Genomic DNA, 5,782 nt, shown 5'->3' with positions numbered 1-5,782 from the left:
GTCCCCTATAATGAAAAGGACATCTTTTTTGGGTGTTAGTTCTAAAAGCTCTTGTAGGTCTTCATAGAACCATTCAACTTCAGCTTCTTCAGCATTACTCATTGGTGCATAGGCTTGGATGACCGTGACATTGAATGGTTTGCCTTGAAAATGAACAGAGATCATTCTGTTGTTTTTGAGATTGCATCCAATACCGCATTTCAGACTCTTTTGTTGGCCATGATGGCTACTCCATTTCTTCTAAGGGATTCCTGCCCACAGTAGCAGATATAATGGTCATCTGAGTCAAATTCACCCATTCCAGTCCATTTTAGTTTGCTGATTCCTAGAATGTCAACATTCACTCTTGCCATCTCCTGTTTGACCACTTCCAATTTGCCTTGATTCATGGACCTAACATTCCAGGTTCCTATGCAGTATTGCTCTTTACAGCATCGGACCTTGCTTCTATCACCAGTCCCATTCACAACTGGGAATTGTTTTTTTTTTTTCTCTATCCCTTCATTCTTTCTGGAGTTATTTCTCCACTAATCTCCAGTAGCATAATGGGCACCTACTGACCTGGGGAGTTCCTCTTTCAGTATCCTATCATTTTGCCTTTACATCCTGTTCATGGGGTTCTCAAGGCAAGAATAATGAAGTGGTTTGCCATTCCCTTCTCCAGTGGACCACATTCTGTCAGACCGCTCCACCATGACCTGTCCGTCTATGGTGGCCCCACATGACATGGCTTAGTTTCATTGAGTTAGACAAGACTGTGGTCTGGGCTGAGAGGAGCTACCTCACCTCTGAGGTCGGGGCAGCGGCCGAGAGGAGCTACCGCATGCCTGAGATCAGTGGCGGTGGCTGAGAGGAGCTACCCAACCCCTGAGGTCAGGGGCAGATGCCGAGATGAGCTACCCCATGCCTGAGGTCAGGGGCTGCGGCCCAGAGGAGCAACCCCACGTCCAAGTGCGGTGGCTGCATGGGTGCAGGAGGGCTTATAGGCCACCCCTCCTGATGTTCAAGGTCAGGAGGGGCGGTTGTGAGGAGATACCACTCATCCAAGGTAAGGAGCAGTGGCTTCACTTTGCTGGAGCAGTTGTGAAGAGATACCCCACGTCCAAGGTAAGAGAAACCCAAGTAAGACAGTAGGTGTTGCAAGAGGGCATCAGAGGGCAGACATACTAAAACCATAATCACAGAAAACTAGCCAGTATGATCACACAGACCACAACCTTGTTTAACTCAATGAAACAAACAGCCCAGTGCTATGCAAATGGAAGTGATATCATTATTATTATTGTTGTTATACTAAATTAAATAAATTTACAGGGAGTCAGTTTGCATCACATAGTCCTAGCATTATCTCTTTTCTTAATCACTGAAATACAGAAAGGATCAGCAACTGAAATACTGAGGTAGTAAGATGATGTTATCTTCCTCTTCCATCTCCTCTTTCATAACCAGGGATTCCCAGACGTGAGTGATGACGGCTGAGAGCTGCACTGCTTCCTGAGTTGGTAATGCCAGGACTTCCTGGCAGATGGGATGTGCAGCAGGTGCTCCTCATTCTTCTCCTGCTGGTTCACAGCGTAACTGTGATTGTCAGTGTAGGGATGGTCCTGCTGCTCAAGGTGGACCCCAGGCCCCACACACCCGTGTATTAGTTCCTGAGCAATGTGTTCTTCTGTGACGCTCACTACTCCTCCACTGTCTCTCCCAGTATGCTGGCTGATTTCTCATCTGAGCTAAAGAAGATTTTATTTAATTTATGTGCCATTCAGATGTATTGTTTTGGGACCTTTGCAGATGTGGAATGTCTCATGTTGACTATCATGGCTTATGAGCTTTATGTACCCATTTGTAATCCACTTCTTTATACAGTTGTCATGTCCAGGAGATTCTGTACTCAGCTTGTAGTTTTTGTGTACTTAGAAGCTTTGATCTATCCAGCAGTTTTTACCTATTGCACAATTCAGCTGTCATTCTGCAATTCCAGTGTCATCAATCACTTTTTCTGTAACTTCCTACCCATATTAGCCCTCTTTTCCTCAGATACAACCATCAATGAGATTGTGATGTTCCCTTATAGCAGCTGTGTTCCGGGTTGCAGTATCATCATTGTCTTCCTCTCCTACAGCCACATCATAACAACCATCCTTAGAATGAACTCAGCCAAGGGGAGATGCAAAGCCTTCTCTACATGTGTCTCCCAGCTAGCCACTGTGGCTACATTGTTTGGCACACTCCTGCTCATATATCTCAGATCCAGCTCATTACTTTATGGACACAGACAAAATGTCCCATGTCTTCCACACAGTTTTAATCCCAGTGTTAAATTCACTGATCTACAGTTTAAGAAACAGGATGTGAAAACTGCACTGAAAAGAGCAATTGGCACTAAATTACGTTTTTACCCAAAATGATTTATTTAAAGATTCTGATAGCTTATGTTCAGGTACTTTGACTAAGTCTGGTAATCTCACCAATACAACTTCTAGATACTCTCTATCTCTTATCTTTATGCATAAATTGAATGTAGGGGTCAGAAATTATTTATCTTCATTGTATCTCTAAACTAAGGAAGAATAGTAATGGGTTCACTTTGCTATTTTTTAGAAAAGATATATCTCTTCTCTGTTCATGTGTATGCTTGAGAGAGATATCATGGGCAGAAGAATCCTTCTTCCCACACCAATTCAACTGATGGTCCAAATATTCCAATATTTTTTAAAACAATGGGATTAATAAACTTTCTCCCTCAAAAGTGAGAGTTAGTGGGTAAAAAGGTTTGTTTTTGCCTTTCCTGTGTAATAGTAATACCCTACACATATTCCATCATGACAGTTAGTAGTACTTAAGTAATAAAAATAGGTAAATAAATAAAAGAAAAACCTCCTACCTTAACTCAACGTTTCATAAGTACAAGACCCTAGCCTGTCTTGTTCACAAAGCTTCTACTTTGCTACTTAAAATGCTTGGTTTCATGATGCCATTCAGAAATATTTAGTGAATAAGTAAACAAGTGTCCCTTGAAAAATTGATGCAAAAAAAAAAAAAAAAAGAAAAATTGATGCAAAAATGAGCTTTGCCAATTTTTGACATTTATTTTTTATTTATTTATTTATTTTTTCAGTGGGTTTTGTCATACATTTTAAAAAATTCTATTTTTAATAGTTTATTCCAGAATATCTATTCTAGGCAAAATTCACTTATGCTTCTATCTTTTGGCATAGGTTAAATATGTATCAGAGGCAGGGATCATCGTATATAGAGAATTTCTCAATCTTCTATTCTCCATAATACTGCCCTGATTACATCAGTGGGAACAATTCTATAGTAATTACATGAGTGGGAGTTGGGGGCAATGTACCAGGACCTTCTCTAAAGCTCACTAGAAAAGAAGACTCCACCTCTTTTCATGTGCTCATAGCATTATTCTTCTTAAAATTAGGGAATAAAAACCTGGTTAATACAGTTGCAGTTGTAAAGAAATGGTTATTAACAAATTTGTGTTCAATGGGGAAAAAAGTAGTAGTAGTATTTGCATTAGCATCCCATTTGTAAGTACTTATATTCTCTCTCTGTGTATTTGTGAAATAAACAGGAACTGTATTCTTAACAATTTAAGTAGTGGTGATTGCCAAGTAGATGGATATTAAGTAATCCTCACTTTGTAACACTAAATTAAGTACTTCTGTTGTTCTCACAGTAATAAATTAACAGTCAATCCATTTATGAAAAACATAACATTATGTCAGGTTGTCATGACCACCCATTTTACTTTACATCATCAAAAATGAACATGGAGTCACTCTTCTCTGATTCCAGGAGGATGAGATGATGAGTTATACAAGGTTTTCAATTTAACTTCTTTTCTAATTCTATATATCTCATTAGGCATAAAAAGTGCTGAACATCATGCACTTTAAAATAACATAAGAATATAGGGTTATCATTTATAATAGCCAGGACATGGAAGCAACCTAGATGCCCATCAGCAGATGAATGGATAAGAAAGTTGTGGTACATATACACCATGGAATATTACTCAGTCATTAAAAAGAATTAACTGGAATCAGTTCTAATGAGATGGATGAAACTGGAGCCCATCATACAGAGTGAAGTAAGCCAGAAAGATAAAGACCAATACAGTATACTAATGAATATACATGGAATGTAAAAAGATGGTAATGATAACCCTATATGCAAAATAGAAAAAGAGACACAGATGTATAGAACAGACTTTTGGACTCTGTGGGAGAAGGCGAGGGTGGGATGTTCTGAGAGAATAACACCGAAACATGTATACTATTAAGGGTGAAACAGATCACCAGCCCAGGTTGGATGCATGAGACAAGTGCTCAGGGCTGGTGCACTGGGAAGACCCAGAGGGATGGGATGGAGAGGGAGGCGGGAGGGGGGATCGGGATGGGAAACACATGTAAATCCATGGCTGATTCATGTCAATGTATGGCAAAAACCACTACAATATTGTAAAGCAATTAGCCTCCAACTAATAAAAATAAATGGAAAAAAATAAAAATAAATTCCATATATATGCGTTAGTATACTGTATTGGTGTTTATCTTTCTGGCTTATTTCATAAAACAACACATTAAAACATAATTATCAGCAGGTTATTTGCTTTCAATTACTGATTGAATTGAGTTTTAACACAAAAGTATACATTACTCTAAAATATTTTATTTTATATTACAGATAATATATTTGCTGTTCATAGAATATTTCACATATCAGGAAATTAATTACAGTCCAACTCCTTCCACACTCAATTTATGAATAAAAACATACTAAACATATTCATGTCTATAAAAATTAAATCTTTTTTTGTTGCATAAAATTAGATTCAATGACTATCTTTCATATGTGTTTAAGATAAAGAGACATCCCTTAACCTCTTTACCTTTTTTTAAAACTCTTTTCTTTAAAGACTGTTTTAATAGGATTTGCTGGTTCTGTTTGTGTTTAATTTTAAGAAAATTATCAAGCAGTAAACACTCAGTGTTCTGTCAGATCAAGTATAATGTAATTTTCTAAAGAATATTTGGATGAAACTTTTAAAGTATGAAAATATAGTGTGTATGAAAGTATAAAGTATGAAAACATATCTGTGCCTGTGTATGTATGATGATTCTGCTGTGTGTATTAATACTCACTACATCAATAAGTGTGTAGCTTGTCTTAAGAGGCAGCAAATTTAACCTAGTTTGAAGTCTTCTTCTTCAGCATTCTATGAACTGAAGAAACAATAATGGAATTGGGTCTGAATTTGTATTTCAGCTCACCAGCAATGTGACCTCCAGCAAATCACTTTTTCTCTTTGGGACATAATGTCTGCTCTGCTAAAAGATGGGCTTAGTCTGAATAATCTTTCTTGTCTACTCCTGCTACCACATTCTGTAACTACATTGGTATGAATCTCTCAAGGCAATAGCCAATTCTATTGGTGTGTGTGCTTTTTTCTTTTTAAGCATATGCATAACAATAGAATATATGATATCCCTAGGCCAGTTAGACCTTGGATAAAGTGGCAATCATAAGATAGTTAGCATGTGTTTCAGGAGTCCTAATGCCATCAAGCTGGACCCATTAAACAATTATTTCATCCTGCATTTTTAAAAAATGGGTAATCAAGTGTATTAGTCATGAGGAAAAAAAAATACATAGTAGCTAATATTAAAATGAAAGACATCACTGGTATTGATGTTTAATAACCAGAGGATTCACAATGATAGAATATTAGTAGAGGTGTGGATTGACATATGTCATAGAAAAT

At 37.6% G+C, this 5,782-nt stretch overlaps 1 pseudogene; it reads left to right on the top strand.

The window, feature by feature from the left end:
• Window positions 1–1,505: 1,505 nt before the first annotated feature.
• On the top strand, window positions 1,506–2,355 carry LOC122684094 (annotated as a pseudogene).
• The last annotated feature ends 3,427 nt before the right edge of the window (window positions 2,356–5,782 follow it).

This window comes from Cervus elaphus, chromosome 26, assembly GCF_910594005.1.
Source record: "Cervus elaphus chromosome 26, mCerEla1.1, whole genome shotgun sequence".
Lineage (NCBI taxonomy): Eukaryota > Metazoa > Chordata > Mammalia > Artiodactyla > Cervidae > Cervus > Cervus elaphus.
Note: the sequence above shows the minus strand (reverse complement) of the source record. Positions and strands in the feature narration are given on the sequence as shown.